The sequence below is a fragment of the Mastigoproctus giganteus genome, chromosome 11, assembly GCF_048544385.1.
Source record: "Mastigoproctus giganteus isolate SK-2022 chromosome 11, ASM4854438v1, whole genome shotgun sequence".
In the NCBI taxonomy this organism is placed as follows: Eukaryota; Metazoa; Arthropoda; class Arachnida; order Uropygi; family Thelyphonidae; genus Mastigoproctus; species Mastigoproctus giganteus.
Genome location: NC_143585.1, coordinates 14,763,971 through 14,779,022, shown reverse-complemented (window position 1 = coordinate 14,779,022; position 15,052 = coordinate 14,763,971).

The following is a 15,052-nucleotide window of genomic DNA, read 5'->3' as shown; positions in this document are numbered from 1 at the left end:
GAACAGCACAATAGGCTGTTTAGAAGTTCAAGTGTTCTATTCGGAACATTTGGATTAGCTTTTCCCTACCGCTTCGAAAATGCCAGCATTCCAATGCTCTCAATGACCGGAGGGAAATTTTATTGGCATTTTTCACGCGTGGATGAGTTAGTCGGGCTCGGAGGAGGAAGGCAGTAGCCCCACCCGGAACCTTAGTTTTATTACTGTAAAACAAGCAGAACAACTAGAAAACTCATAGACATTACACATGGGTACATAACGCTGCCCTCTAGCAGCCCTAATGTGACAGTTTGATTCGAGTTACACGAGGCCGCCTCCTGCAATCATATAAGATTAGGATATAAAAGACACCCAAATTCCTTACAAGGAACAGATGTAATTATGGTTATAATAAGGCCAATGATAGTGATATTTAATACTAAAACTTTTGGTTTAAGAAGATATAATTTAATTTAAATGTTTCAGTATGTGCTGGATGGCAGAGTTCTTAGAAGGTGCACCACACATTTCCATTTATGAATATTTATATTTGAAAATTGGCATTAGAGCAAAAACCACAGATGCTCTCACCTCGTGTGGAGAATAGAATAAATTTCAAAATTAAAAAGAAATGTAATGTCTGGGTAGTGTAAATTAAGAAGATGCGCGTTCTTTAACATTCTTAATGTAAACAGTGTGGTAAAAAAAAAAAGAGCTTTTGTTTTCAAATTTCTTCAAATAAGACGAAAATACAGGTGAAAACTTATATGGTTTATTTAGGCAAATAGACTAACAACTTGAAATATTCCCTCTTAAATCATACAAAAGTGAGAGCGCTGGAATCCAACCTAATAGAGTTCCAGTAATATCTTTCACATCGTCTTAGAATGATTACTTCTAATAAACTGTTTGTTTTTTAGCTAAATTCTTTTAATAATAGGTCAAGCGGATTCATTTTCTTAAATACCAAATGTATCGATGGCCAAAATATAAAGTCCCTCGCCACCCCTCTCCTTTTGTATACCTCTTCGGCCTTCTCATTGTGCACACTGCATCCACAGGACGTTAAACGATTCCAAATGTAGATGGAAATCAGTGCCAATGAATACCCCTAATACATGATACTGTGTTCCTAACATCTAATACATAATAATACGTATTACCCAACACATAATCACACACTATATGTATCAGGTGTATAGCATAACGTACTTCCCCAAAGTGAACTGAATGCGCTGAAGCCAACTCTGCAACAAAATTAGCTTTCTAAAACATGTAAACCCACATCGATCGAAACGCATACGTTAGGAGACTAATATTTACGTTTTCTACAGAGCTGACGTACGATGATACACCCCATACGCCATCGACAACAGGACATCATGCGCAAGCTCTGACGAAGCGTCTGTAATTTAGATTCCTAAGTGTACGCTACACACGATATATTTCCATATTCACTAACTTGTGTGCAGATGGTCCAATACAACATTCAAATCTACCTGGAGAAATGTACATAATTAACTAATTCGACGCTGTCGTGTCGTATGCCGAATTCCGAATTCATACCCCTCACCACTCCTCTCCTAATTGGTATGTGTTTTTTGGACCGCTGATTCTTCAAGAGATCTAATCCTTAATAAAATCCAATTAGCCTTGGTGGTCGTGTAACCAAAAGGTATACTGAAGTATCCGTGAGAGCCCAGGGGTTTTTATAATATTTTGTTCTTAGAGTGACGTCATTCTGAAAATTTCAGTGATGACGCAATAATGAAATAATTTAGTTTCGGTTCCGTGTTATGATAAAATTATTCAAAACATTTCAACAATTCAATGATTGTTGAGTTGGTTTGAAGTTCAGTGGAGACAGGTTGCCAAAGTAGGTCGTGGAGTTTTGTCAGTGATATACAGGAATTTTGCGAGCACGGATAAGGAAGTGATTGTTCCCTTGTATAACGCAATAGTCAGGCAACACCTTGAGTACCTCGTACAGGTCTGGAAGCTTCATTTTAGGAAGGATGTAGAGTTGCTAGAACGAGTTTAGAGAAGCGCAACGAGACTGGTAAAGGGAACAAAAGGATGCTCTTATGAAGAATGGCTTAAGTTCTGCAAATTGTAGCTTCTGAAGACTAAGCACCTGGGAGCCGATCTGATTAAGGTGTATAAGGCCTTGAATGGTTCGAGTATGCTCAATGCTGATGGGATTTTTCCTCTTGCTCAGAATAATTGCCTCAGACGGCATCAATTCAAATTGAGGAAAGACTGTTGTAGGAAGTTTGCCTTTAGCCAGCGGGCGATTGATTGCTGGAACAAACTTCCACCTGTCGTTGTAGAAGTGGATAGATTAAATAAATTCAAGACAGAACTAGAGAAACATTTGGAATAAATGGATCATTGAAATGGGAAGGGTTTTTTGTTTTTTTTTTTTTGGCTGATGCTGTATAAGCTTGCTTTCTTGCATCATATGCCTCTACTAATGCTAAAGCTAATTTAAACTAACCCAATAAAGACAGAATGATTCCTGCTAAAACTACTTCCAGGCCAACGCCATGCCAGGCAACAGGTCACTGAAAATTTATTTGTTTAGAAAACAATGTCATGATTTATCCCTCTTCTACTTGCTCTAAAGAGAATAAAGTATTAATAATGTTAATTATACAACTTATTACATTATAATAAAACTTAAAATGTTTGTTGATATTTTACTCACAGCAAAAGCAAAACAAATTTGGATGGCAAGAACTTATTGAAAATTATATATTCCAATGGAATGCAGTATCTAATTTAAATTGTAATGTCTCGTGACAAAGTGTGATTCCCAGTAACGTGCATTTTTGTTTCCTTTTTTTAAAAATTTGCCGTTTATTTTTCTCCATTTCAACTCTGGCATATTATTATGTCATGTGACCGTATGTCAGGCGGTAATGCTACTTTCACCCATAACTGTCATCAGACGAAAATCCAGATGCCACTGTAGAAACAAATTTTCAACATCGCTTCTCTGTCGTGCGGTATCACCGACAATTAGTTGATTTGAACTGTTGTGTTACAAAATCGTCTTACACGGCCCATTTACCTAGAATTTATGCAAAACGAACTTCCATTACTATTGCAGGATGTTCCCTTGGCTACAAGGATTGGCACTGTAAGAAGTAGTTCTTACAAATATAATAAAAATATTTGCTTTATTAAAATAAATACAGGAAGAGCGATGGGAAGGGTGTACTAAGTTTAAGGACAGTAATTATTAAGATTGGATATTTAGTTTTAATCTAAATAAGGTTAAAGTTTGAAGAAACACTGGACTTGGGGATAGGAAAGTTATAGACTATATGTTAAATAGCAGCTAAATGAAAACAAGTAATTTCGAGTAATACAGAGAGCAAACATGGACATCGGTCAGCACTAGAGAAGGGGGTGCCATTTTAGAACAAGCGTGAAAGGGTTGCTGATGGCAAGAACAACAGGACCGTGAAACGGGATTGTGAAGCGTCTCTTTTGATCTAAGCCACCGTTAGGAAGTAAACAGGAAATTTGTGGACGTCCAGTGTTCGCGTCAAAAGAAAACGACGTCAGTGTGGTTGATATTTGGGTAATTTTTATGTATTTAGCAGTGAAGGTGTGAACACGAAACTGAGTGTTTTGGAGGTAACCAGCAAAAATGAAAGGTCATCCTGCCGTGTGAAAAAAAAAAAAAAAAAAAAAAAAAAAAGGAATTTCTAGAGAAGGGTTGATTTGTGCACTAGGGAGACAGCTGTAGTGAGTTGTTTTAGCAAATAGGAAGGAATGGAAAATTCAACAGTATGGGGATTGTTTGGAGTTCTTGGGGGAGGCGTTCCAAACTTGAGGGAAAAAAGAAAATTTCGCGGAAAGAAAAGGGAGCGAGTGTCCACTCTGTATCTGACTTCTCTGGTCTAAGGCGAGGAGGTCGTGAGTTGCGGGTGAAAGTTGATTTTTTTGTGGTCGGAATTCACATCTCGTGAAGAAAAAAAAAAAAACATGAGAGAAAGAAAGCCTGGTCCGGCATCGGAACGCAGTGAAGGCGGTGGTTAAGCTTAAGGTTAATGTAAACGTGCAAAAGAGAATGCCTTGTCAAACAGCAGAGGGCAATGATAGTAGTAGTAGTAGTAGTAGTGACATCTGATGCAAGAAAGCAAGGGTATGAGCTTATGCAGCATCAACCAAAAAAAAAAAAAAAAAAAAAATCACACCATTCCCTCCAAATGCCTGTCCAGTTCCTCCTTAAATTTATTCAACCTATCAACTTCCACAACGACAGATGGAAGTTTGTTCCAGCAATTAACCACCCGCTGGCTAAAGGCAAATTTCCGCACATCTATTCTACATGTCATTTCTTAATTCTGTTGCAAAATAATGTTGTAAATATCGTTTACTGCTGTTTCATTTGTAAATATCGATGCAAAATAACTGTTGAGTTCAGATGAACTCAACAGTTATTTTGCATCGATATTTACAAATGAAAAACCTTTTGTGGCAACGGGAAATTGTGGGAGCGAAGTTAAAAAATATGTAATTAATGATATTGAAATTTCGTCAGATTATTTAATGAAAAAACTTTCGAGCCTACAGACCAGTAAGGCTCCTGGAGTTGATGGAATATTATTATTATTATTATTATTATTAGTCATACAGTGCAAGGAAGCCTGAGGCTTATGCTGCACCAGCAAAAAAAAAAAAAAAAATTCTGAAAAAAAAAAAAAAAATTCTGAATTACCTTGAGAGAGAGAACATGGGTCAGAAATTAGCATTAGCATTAGTAGAGGCATTTGATGCAAGAAAGCAAGCTTATGCAGCATCAGCCAAAAAAAAAAAAAAAAAAAAAAAAACCCACTTCCACTTCACCCCTCTGTTCGTTCAAAATACCTGTCCAGCTGAGCCTTAAACTTATTTAGGCTATCAATCTCCACCACAAGGGATGGAAGTCTGTTCCACCAACCATCCACCCGCTGGCTAAAGGCAAATTTCCGCACGTCTATCTTACATCTGTCTTTCCTCAATTTGAATTTATGCCCTCTCACGTGATTTTTCTGAGCTAGAGGAAGAATCCCATCAGCATTGAGCATGCTTAAACCATTCAAGGCTTTATACACCTCTATCAGATCACCTCGCTGGTGCCTAGTCTCCAGACACTGTAATTTGCAAAACTTAAGCCTTTCTTCGTAAGAGCACCCCTTTGTTCCATTCACTAATCTTGTTGCCCTTCTCTGTACTCGTTCCAGCAGCTCTACATCCTTCTTGAAATGACGCCTCCAGACCTGTATACAGTACTCTAGGTGTGGCCTGACCATTGCCTTATACAATGGAATAATCACCTCCTTATCCCTGCAGGAAAAATTCCTCTTTATCATTGACAATACTCCATGAGCTACTCTTGCAGCCTGTCTGCACTGATCAGAGAACTTCATATCTGCCAGCACAATCACCCCCAAGTCCATTTCATTCTCTACCACTGTCAGTGTAGTACCACAGAGTTGATACGTTGCTCTGGGGTTGCTGTTTCCCATGTGTAGTACTTCACATTTGTCAATGTTAAACTTCATTTGCCACCTCTCAGCCCATTTGCTCAACCTTTCCAGATCCTGTTGCAGCAGCATAGTGTCAGTAGTGTCCTTGACAACCCTGCCAACCTTTGTATCATCTGCAAACTTGGACATTAAGCTTGATATACCTTCATCAGTATCATTTATAAATACAGAAAACAATAATGGACCCAACACTGAGCCCTGAGGGACTCCACTAATAACATTAGTCCACGATGAGCAGTGTCCATTGATTACCACTCTCTGTCTTCTCCCACTCAACCACCCCTTTATCCATAGCAGCAATTTGCCTCCAATGTCACACTGCTCCAATTTGTGTAGCAGTCTTTCATGTGCAACAGTATCAAAAGCCTTTCTAAGATCCACGTATATAATATCAAAGTTATTCCCTGCATCCAGTTCTTTTGTGACTGCATCATAGTATCCAATCAAGTTGGTCAGGCAAGACTTCCCCTTAACAAAACCATGCTGTCTCCCAGCTATAACTGAAGTCTTGTCTAAATGATCCTGCAGTGCTTCTTTAACCAGTGCCTCCATTAATTTTCCTGGAGCAGAAGTTAAGCTCACAGGTCTATAATTACTTGTGTCAGCCTTTGATCCTCCTTTGTGAATTGGGGTCACATTTGCACATTTCCAGTCTATGGGTACCTCCCCTGAGTCCAAGGAAACTCTCATAATTATGGCTAAGGGTTTGCTTACTTCCTTTGCTGCCTCCTTTAATATAACTGGATAGAGCCCGTCCACCCCGGGTGCCTTTCTTGTGTTTATCTTCAACAGTTTCTCCTCCACTTTACTCCCAGTTATTTCAAGATTCTGTAGCTTACTGCTAGAGTTGAATACACCTCTGGCATTCCCCTTGCTGAATAACTCCTCGTGTGAATGTCGATGCAAAATATTCATTTAGTTTGTTAGCTACCTGAGCAGGATCATCAACAGTTGACCCATCAATATCAAGTGGACCAATTTGATTCATCCCCTTCCTTCTAGAGTTTACATAAGTAAAGAACTCTTTGCTGTTTTTCTTTGCATCCCTTGCCAAGGATTTCTCGTAATCTGCCTTCGCCTGCCTAACCTCCTTTGTAACTTGGTTGCATATCAACTTGTATCTATCATAGGCTTCTGTGTCATGTGTTAATTTGTAAGTATCCCATGCATTTTTCTTCTCTACCATATGCCTCATTAGTTCATCTGACATCCATTTTGGCCTAAACCTTGAACAATATTTCTTAGTTGGTATGTAAAGCCTAGTAGCTTCCAAGATAAGTTCTTTGAATGCTTCCCATTTTGAATTTGCTGTTGGTAACATCATCAGTTGGTCCCACTGTATAGAATTTAAATACTGTCTCAGTCCATCGTAGTCGCCTTTACGGAAGCAAAAACTGTTCCCTTTACCCTTGATGGTAGTTACCTCTTTGAGTAAATCCCACTTCAGCACACTGTGATCACTGCCACCTAGAGTTTCATTTATCTGCAGATTCTTAATGCATGAAGAATCACTGCTGATAATCAAATCAAGAGTATTCCTCCCTCTAGTTGCCTCCCGAACATGCTGATGTAGAAAACAATCATCCAATAAATCCACAAAAGCCCTGCTAGTGTGTGAGTGACCAACCCACAAATTCCAGTCAATATTTGGGAAACTAAAATCCCCCATTATAAGACTCTCTGATTTACTGGCCCTCTCTATTTCCCTGTACAGTTCCTTATTAGGCTTTTGAGCACGAGGGTTTCCTGTGCGGACGTGCCTTTCTGCCGCTACTGGAACAGAGAAGTTTTTTCTGATTTATATTCTGCTTTATTAGTTTAAATTGACATATTAACTTATTTCTAGAGTAGCTTTATATTCCTATTTACGGTACTTAAAGTTAAAGTAACTTAGATAGAGATTTGTAGGTATTACTTAGTATCGGAAAGGGTATCAAATACACGAGTTTACCGTTCATAGACAGCCGCCATAGTTACGTGAAAATTAATCAGTAAATCTATTAATCTTGTCGAACTTCATTGGCAATTAAATTGTTCTTTTAACTATATATATATAACGACTTAGAGTACAAACGTAACAAATAATTAATACATACTTGATACTCGTTCGTGACTTCCCGCCATTTTTACAGGATAGCATAAGCTTAGTGTAGTATAGTGCATAATATAATATTGTCAATTATTCAGTAAATCTATTAATCTTGATAAACTTTATTGTCAATTAAATTGTATTTTTAACTCTATAAATATATATAACGACTTAATCGTAACAAATAATTAATACATAACTATAGTGGTACACGTGATACGGAAGTTGTATAAAGGGAACACTAGATACCGAAAAAAAAAAAAAAAAAAAAAAAAAACAATATATATATCCATATATATATATATATATATATATATAATATAACTTAAGGATTTAATTTTTGTTTTAAATTTTATTGAATTACATTGGAATCATGACTCTAACCAGAGCAGCAAAGCAAAAGGCTCAAGCTAATGGGAGTGCTGTGGTTCAGGGGAGAACTGAGGGGGCCAGTTGCCCTCTGAATCACAGTCTATTAAAATGCACTGTTTGCTTGATGTTTGCGGAGCAGTTGGGTACGGGACATGATACTGCCAAGGGGGATGTCTTTGTGTGTGCACGATGTAAGGAGTGCAAGGAAATCAGGCGACAACTCAGCGTTGTTATGGGCCTTTATGAGAGCTTGAAGGACAGGGTGGATGCCCTCGAAGGAAATAAATTGAGGGGCCCATCAAGCTCTCAGCTGCCCACATCAACGCCAGAGCTTGCACTTGGTCATCAGGCAACACAGAAGCAGCCCCCTAGGCAGAATGCGCTGGTCCCACAGGAACTAGTAGTTGTTGGTGACTCTATTGTCAGGGAAACGGGGAACATGCTTTGTAAAAAGGATAGGTGGAATAGGACCAGGGTATGTCTGCCAGGGGCAAAGGTTGATGACATTGTAGAGCGGATATCATCTTTTAAGGGCACAAAAGGTGATATAGTTGTACACGTTGGCACGAATGATATTAAGAGTAGGAGACCGGCGGAATTACTTAGCAAGTACAGGTCACTGCTGAAAAAAAGCCGTGAATTACGGTTGAACTTGAAAGTGTCTGCAATTCTGCCCAGACACGATAGGAGGGAGTATATGATGAGAGCCTTGTCGATCAATTCGGCCCTGGAGGGATTGTGCAAGGCTCAAGGGGTAGAATTTTTTTCAGCCTGGACTGTACTTGTTAACAGGAGAGATTGCTTCTACAGGGATGGGATACACTTAAATAGAAAGGGTGCAAGAATTTTTGCTGATGCTGTCGAGGCAGTGTTAGGTGGGTCGGAAAACTGCTAGTTGGGGGGGATACAAGGACTAATAGATTAACAGTAGCCACTGGCAGAGGTGGAAGTGATTCTTGCACTGCTTCTATTGAAATGAGCAGAAGTCTGAAAAACAAGATGCAGGATATTTCAGAGACTGCTGGTAGTCATTGCGTTACAAGTAAACACATGGGTTGTGTTAGGGTAGCTAAGAATAGAAACAGGTGCATGTATACCTGCGTGTACACCAATGCTAGGAGTTTGGTAAATAAATTTGATGAATTTGAGGTATTGCTCAAAACATCAAAGGCAGATATTGTTGGGATATCAGAGACGTGGTGTCACACAGATATAAGTAATGCGGAACTGGAATTTGGGGAATACAATGTGTATAGAAAGGATAGACAGGACAGGAGGGGAGGAGGGGTTATGCTATTAATTAAGAAACACATAAAGTCCAAGGAAGTGAAGCCAGTCGACATCGATGGACAGGGCAGTGCCGAATCAGTTTGGTGTGACATAAGCATAGGGAAATCAAAATTGAGAGTAGGAGTGTGCTATAGGCCTAATGACTCTGATGAGTATAATAAGATATTGTACAGGGAAATAGAGTGGGCCAGTAAATCAGAGAGTCTTATAATGGGGGATTTTAATTTCCCAGATATTGACTGAAATTTGTGGGTTGGTCACTCGCACACTAGCAAGGCTTTTGTGGATTTATTGGATGATTGTTTTCTACACCAGCATGTTCGTGAGGCAACAAGAGGGAGCAATACTCTTGATCTGATTATCAGTAGTGACTCTTCATGCATTAAGAACCTGCAGATAAATGAACCACTAGGTGGCAGTGATCACAGTGTGTTGAAGTGGGATTTACTCAAGGAGGTAACTACCATCAGAGGTAAAGGGAAGGGTTTTTGTTTTCGTAAAGGCGACTATGATGGTCTGAGACAGTATTTAAATTCTATACAGTGGGACCAACTGATGATGTTACCAACAGCAAACTCAAAATGGGAAGCATTCAAGGAACTAATCTTGGAGGCTACCAGGCTTTACATACCAACTAAGAAATATTGTTCAAGGTTTAGGCCTAAATGGTTGTCAGATGAACTAATGAGACATGTGGCAGAGAAGAAAAATGCATGGGATACATATAAATTAATGGGTGACATGGAAGCCTATGATAGATATAAGTTGGTCTGTAACCAAGTCACAAAGGAGATTAGGCAGGCAAAGGCAGACTACGAAAAATCCTTGGCAAAGGATGCAAAGAAAAACAGAAAAGAGTTCTTTACATACTTGAACTCGAGAAGGAAAGGGATGAATCAGATTGGTCCACTGGATATTGATGGTTCAACAGTTGAGGATCCTGCTCAGGTGGCTAACAATCTAAACGAGTATTTTGCATCTACATTCACGCATGAGGAGTTATTCAGGAAGGAGAATGATGTAGGTAAAGTAAACATTGGCAGTGAGCTGGATGATTTTGTAATAACTGAGAGGAAAGTGGAGGAGAGATTGTTGAGGATAAACATAAAAAAGGCACCTGGGGTGGATGGGATCTATCCAGTTATATTAAAGGAGGCAGCAAAGGAAGTATGCAAACCCCTAGCCATAATTATGAGAGCTTCTTTGGACTCAGGGGAGGTACCCATAGACTGGAGATGTGCAAATGTAACCCCAATTCACAAAGGAGGATCAAAGGCTGACACAAGTAATTATAGACCTGTTAGTTTAACTTCTGTTCCAGGTAAATTAATGGAGGCACTGGTTAAAGAAGCACTGCAGGATCATCTAGACAAGAATTCAGTTATAGCTCAGACGCAGCATGGTTTTGTTAAGGGCAGGTCTTGCCTGACCAATTTGATTGGATACTATGATGTAGTCACAAAAGAACTGGATGCAAGGAATAACTTTGATATTATATATTTGGATCTTAGAAAGGCTTTTGATACTGTTGCACATGGAAGACTGCTGCACAAATTGGAGCAGTGTGGCATTGGAGGCAAATTGCTGCTATGGATAAGGGGATGGTTGAGTGGCAGAAGACAGAGAGTGGTAATCAATGGACACTGCTCAACGTGGACTAATGTTATTAGTGGAGTTCCTCAGGGTTCAGTGTTGGGTCCGTTGTTGTTTTCGGTGTTTATGAATGATATTGATGATGGGATATCAAGTTTAATGTCCAAGTTTGCAGATGATACAAAGGTTGGCAGGGTCGTCAAGGACACTACTGACGCTATGCTGCTGCAACAGGATCTGGAAAGGTTGAACAGATGGGCTGAGAGGTGGCAAATGAAGTTTAACATTGACAAATGTAAAGTACTGCATATGGGAAACAGTAACCCCAGAGCAACGTATCAACTCTGCGGTACCACACTGACAGTGGTGGAGAATGAAAAGGACCTGGGGGTAATTGTGCAGGGAGATATGAAGTTCTCTGAGCAGTGCAGACGAGCTGCAAGAGTAGCTCATGGTGTCTTGTCAATGATATACAGGAATTTTTCTAGCAGGGATAAGGAGGTGATTATTCCCTTGTATAAGGCAATGGTTAGGCCATATCTTGAGTACTGTATACAGGTCTGGAGGCCTCATTTCAAGAAGGATGTAGAGCTGCTGGAACGGGTACAGAGAAGGGCAACAAGATTAGTAAATGGAACAAAGGGTTGCTCTTACGAAGAAAGGCTTAAGTTTTGCAAATTACAGAGTCTGGAGACTAGGCACCGGCGAGGTGATCTGATAGAGGTGTATAAGGCCTTGAATGGTTTGAGCATGCTCAATGCCAATGGGATTCTTCATCTTTCTCAGAATAGTCACCTCAGAGGGCATAAATTCAAATTGAGGAAGGACGGATGTCGGATAGATGTGCGGAAATTTGCCTTTGGCCAGCGGGTGGTTGGTTGGTGGAACCGACTTCCATCACTTGTTGTTGAAGTTGATAGCCTAAACAAATTTAAAGCTCAACTGGACAGGTATTTCGAACGAACGGAGGGGTGAAATGGGAGAGGGTTTTTTTTTTTTTTTTTTTTTTTTTTTTGGGCTGATGCTGAATAAGCTTGCTTTCTTGCATCGTATGCCTCTACTAATGCTAATGCTATTATACTCATCAGGGTCATTAGGCCTATAGCACACTCCTACTCTCAATTTTGATCTCCCAATGCTTATGTCACACCAAACTGACTCAACACTGCACTGTCCAGCGATGTCGACTGGCTTCACTTCCTTGGTTTTTATGTGTTTCTTAACTAATAGCATAACCCCTCCCCCCTTCCTATCCTGTCTATCCTTTCTGTAGACGTTGTACTCCCCAAATTGTAGTTTTGCATCCTTTATATCTGTGTGACACCACGTCTCTGATATCCCAACAAAATCTGCCTTTGATGTTTTGAGCAATACCTCAAATCCATCAAATTTATTTACTAAACTCCTAGCATCGGTGTACACGCAAGTGTACCTGCAGCTGTTTCTATTCTTAGCTACCCTAACACAACCCATGTGTTTACTTGTACCGTAATGGCTCCCAGCAGTCTCTAAAATACCATGCATCTTGTTTTTCAGGCTTCTGCTCATTCTAATAGAAGCAGTGCAAGAATCTCTTTCACCTCTGCCAGTGGCTACTGTCAATCTATTGGTCTTTGTCTCCCCCCAAGCTAGCAGTTTTCCGACCCACCTAACACTGCCTCGATAGCATCAGCAAATATTCTTGCACCCTTTCTATTTAAGTGTATCCCATCCCTGTAGAAGCAATCTCTCCTGTTAACAAGTACAGTCCAGGCTGAAAAAATTTCTACCCCTTGAGCCTTGAACAATCTTTCCAGGGCCGAATTGATCGACAAGGCTCTCATCATATACTCCCTCCTATCGTGTCTGGGCAGAATTGGAGACACTTTCAAATTCAACCCTAATTCTCGGCTTTTGTTCAACAGTGACCCTATATACCCTATAATCTATACCCAACAATATACCCTATAATCTTAAGGGAGGCGGCAAGCGAGTGTATTGAACCATTGAGGCTAATTATGCGAACATCACCAGACTCTGGGGAGATTCCCTTGAATTGGAAAAGTGCTAATGTATCTCCCATACATAAGGGTGGCTCTAAAAGCAAAGTTGGAAATTATCGACCTGTCAGTCTGACTTCAGTAGTAGGGAAATCATGGAGGCAATGATCGAGGATGGAATTCAGGATCATTTGGATCGAATTGAAATTCTCAAGGATAGTCAGCATGGTTTTGTAAAGGGAAAATCATGTTTAACAAATCTGGTTCGCTATTTCTAAAGGGTCACTCACGAGCTGGATTTAGGGAATAATTTCGACATTGTTTATTTAGATTTCAGCAAAGCTTTTGACTCGGTCCCACATGAGTGGTTGCTTTATAAGCTGGAACAGGTTGGAAGCACTGGGAAAATCCTTAGATGGATAGAAGGATGGCTTCAGGGCAGGAGGCAGAGGGTTGTGATAAATGGCTATTCCTCAGATTGGGTTGATGTAAGAAGTGGGGTGCCCAAGGATCAGTATTAGGACCAGTTGTTTTTAATTTTAATAAACGATATTGATGAAGGGATAGAGGGTGTGATGTCTAAATTTGCAATGTTGTTAAAATTGGTAGGGTAGTTAATGATCACTGTCAAGCTGAGCTTCTTCAGAGATACCTAGATAGACTTCAGGAATGGTCAGAAAAATGGCAGCTATGCTTTAATCCAACAAAGTGTAAGGTATGACACCTGGGAAACAGTAATCCAAAAATAACTTATTCACTTGGTGGAGTTCAAGTAAACCCAGTACTGGAGGAAAGGGACTTGGTTGTTACAATATGGTCAGACATGAAATTATCTGAGTATTGTAAACAGGTTGCAAGGAAGTCCCATGGTGTCCTATTGATGATCTATCGAACTTTTGCAAGTAGAGATAGGGACGTGATAATACCATTATATAAGGCTTATGTTAGACCCCACTTGGAATACTGTGTTCAAGTATGGAGACTGCATCTAAAGAAAGACATCAAGCTTCTTGAAAGGGTGCAAAGACGGGTAATTCACCTGGTGAGTTTGGCAAAATTGCGTCCTTATGAAGAAAGACTTAGAATATGTGGGTTGTAGAGTTTGGAAACTAGACACCTTAGAGGAGATTTGATTGAGGTGTTTAAGGCTCTGAGAGGCATCAGTAAAATGAATGAGGACGAAATTTTCAAGATTATAAATGATGCTAGAACTAGGGGACATAAATTCAAGTTACGGGGGGAAATGTTTAGATTGGACTACAGGAAGTTTTATTTTAGCCAGCGACTTATAAATTACTGGAATAAGTTGCCTACATGGGTGGTAGAGGCCGACAGTTTGGGGAAATTCAAAGGTCATCTGGATAATATTTTCGGGTAAGGGAAGCGCATAGGATGATAGGTTTAATTTCCTTTTTTTTAATTAATTATTATTTATTTTTTTTTTGTTTTTATCATTGTTTTGTTCGGATTTTTTTTTTTCTTTGGCTGGTGCAGCATAAGCCATAGGCTTTCTTGCACCATGCGGCCATTACTGATACTAATACTAATTTGAATTTGTGATCCCTTAGGTTCGTAATCTGAACAAGTGGAAGGATCCCATCAGAATTCAGCATGCTCAACCCATTCAAGGTCTTATACACCTCAATTAGATCACTGTGCAGGTGCCTAGACTCCAGCCACTGCAATTTGCAGACTTAAGCCTTTCTTGGTAAGAGGATCCCTTCATTCTCTTCACCAATCTTGTTGCCCTTCTCTGTACACGCTCAAGCAAATCTATATCCTTCCTAAAATGAGGCCTCCAGACCTGTACGCAGTACTCAAGGCGTGGCCTGACCACTGCCTTATACAGAGGGACAATCACCTCCTTCTCCCTGCTAGCAAAATTCCTATATATCATTGACAAAACCCCATGACCTGCCCTGTCAGCCTGTCTGCATTGCTCAGAAAACTTCATATCTGACTGTACAATTACTCCCAGGTCTTTTTCATTTTCTACCACCGTAAGTGTAGTACCACACAGTTGATACGTTTCTCTGGGGTTACTTCTACCCATATGCAGTACTTTGCATTTATCAAGGTTAAACTTCAGTTGCCACTTATTAGCCCATCTGCCCTAATTATCTAGAACCTGTTGCAGTAGCACACTGCCATTACTGTCATTAGCACACTGCCAACCTTTGTATCATCTGCAAACTTCAACATTAAGC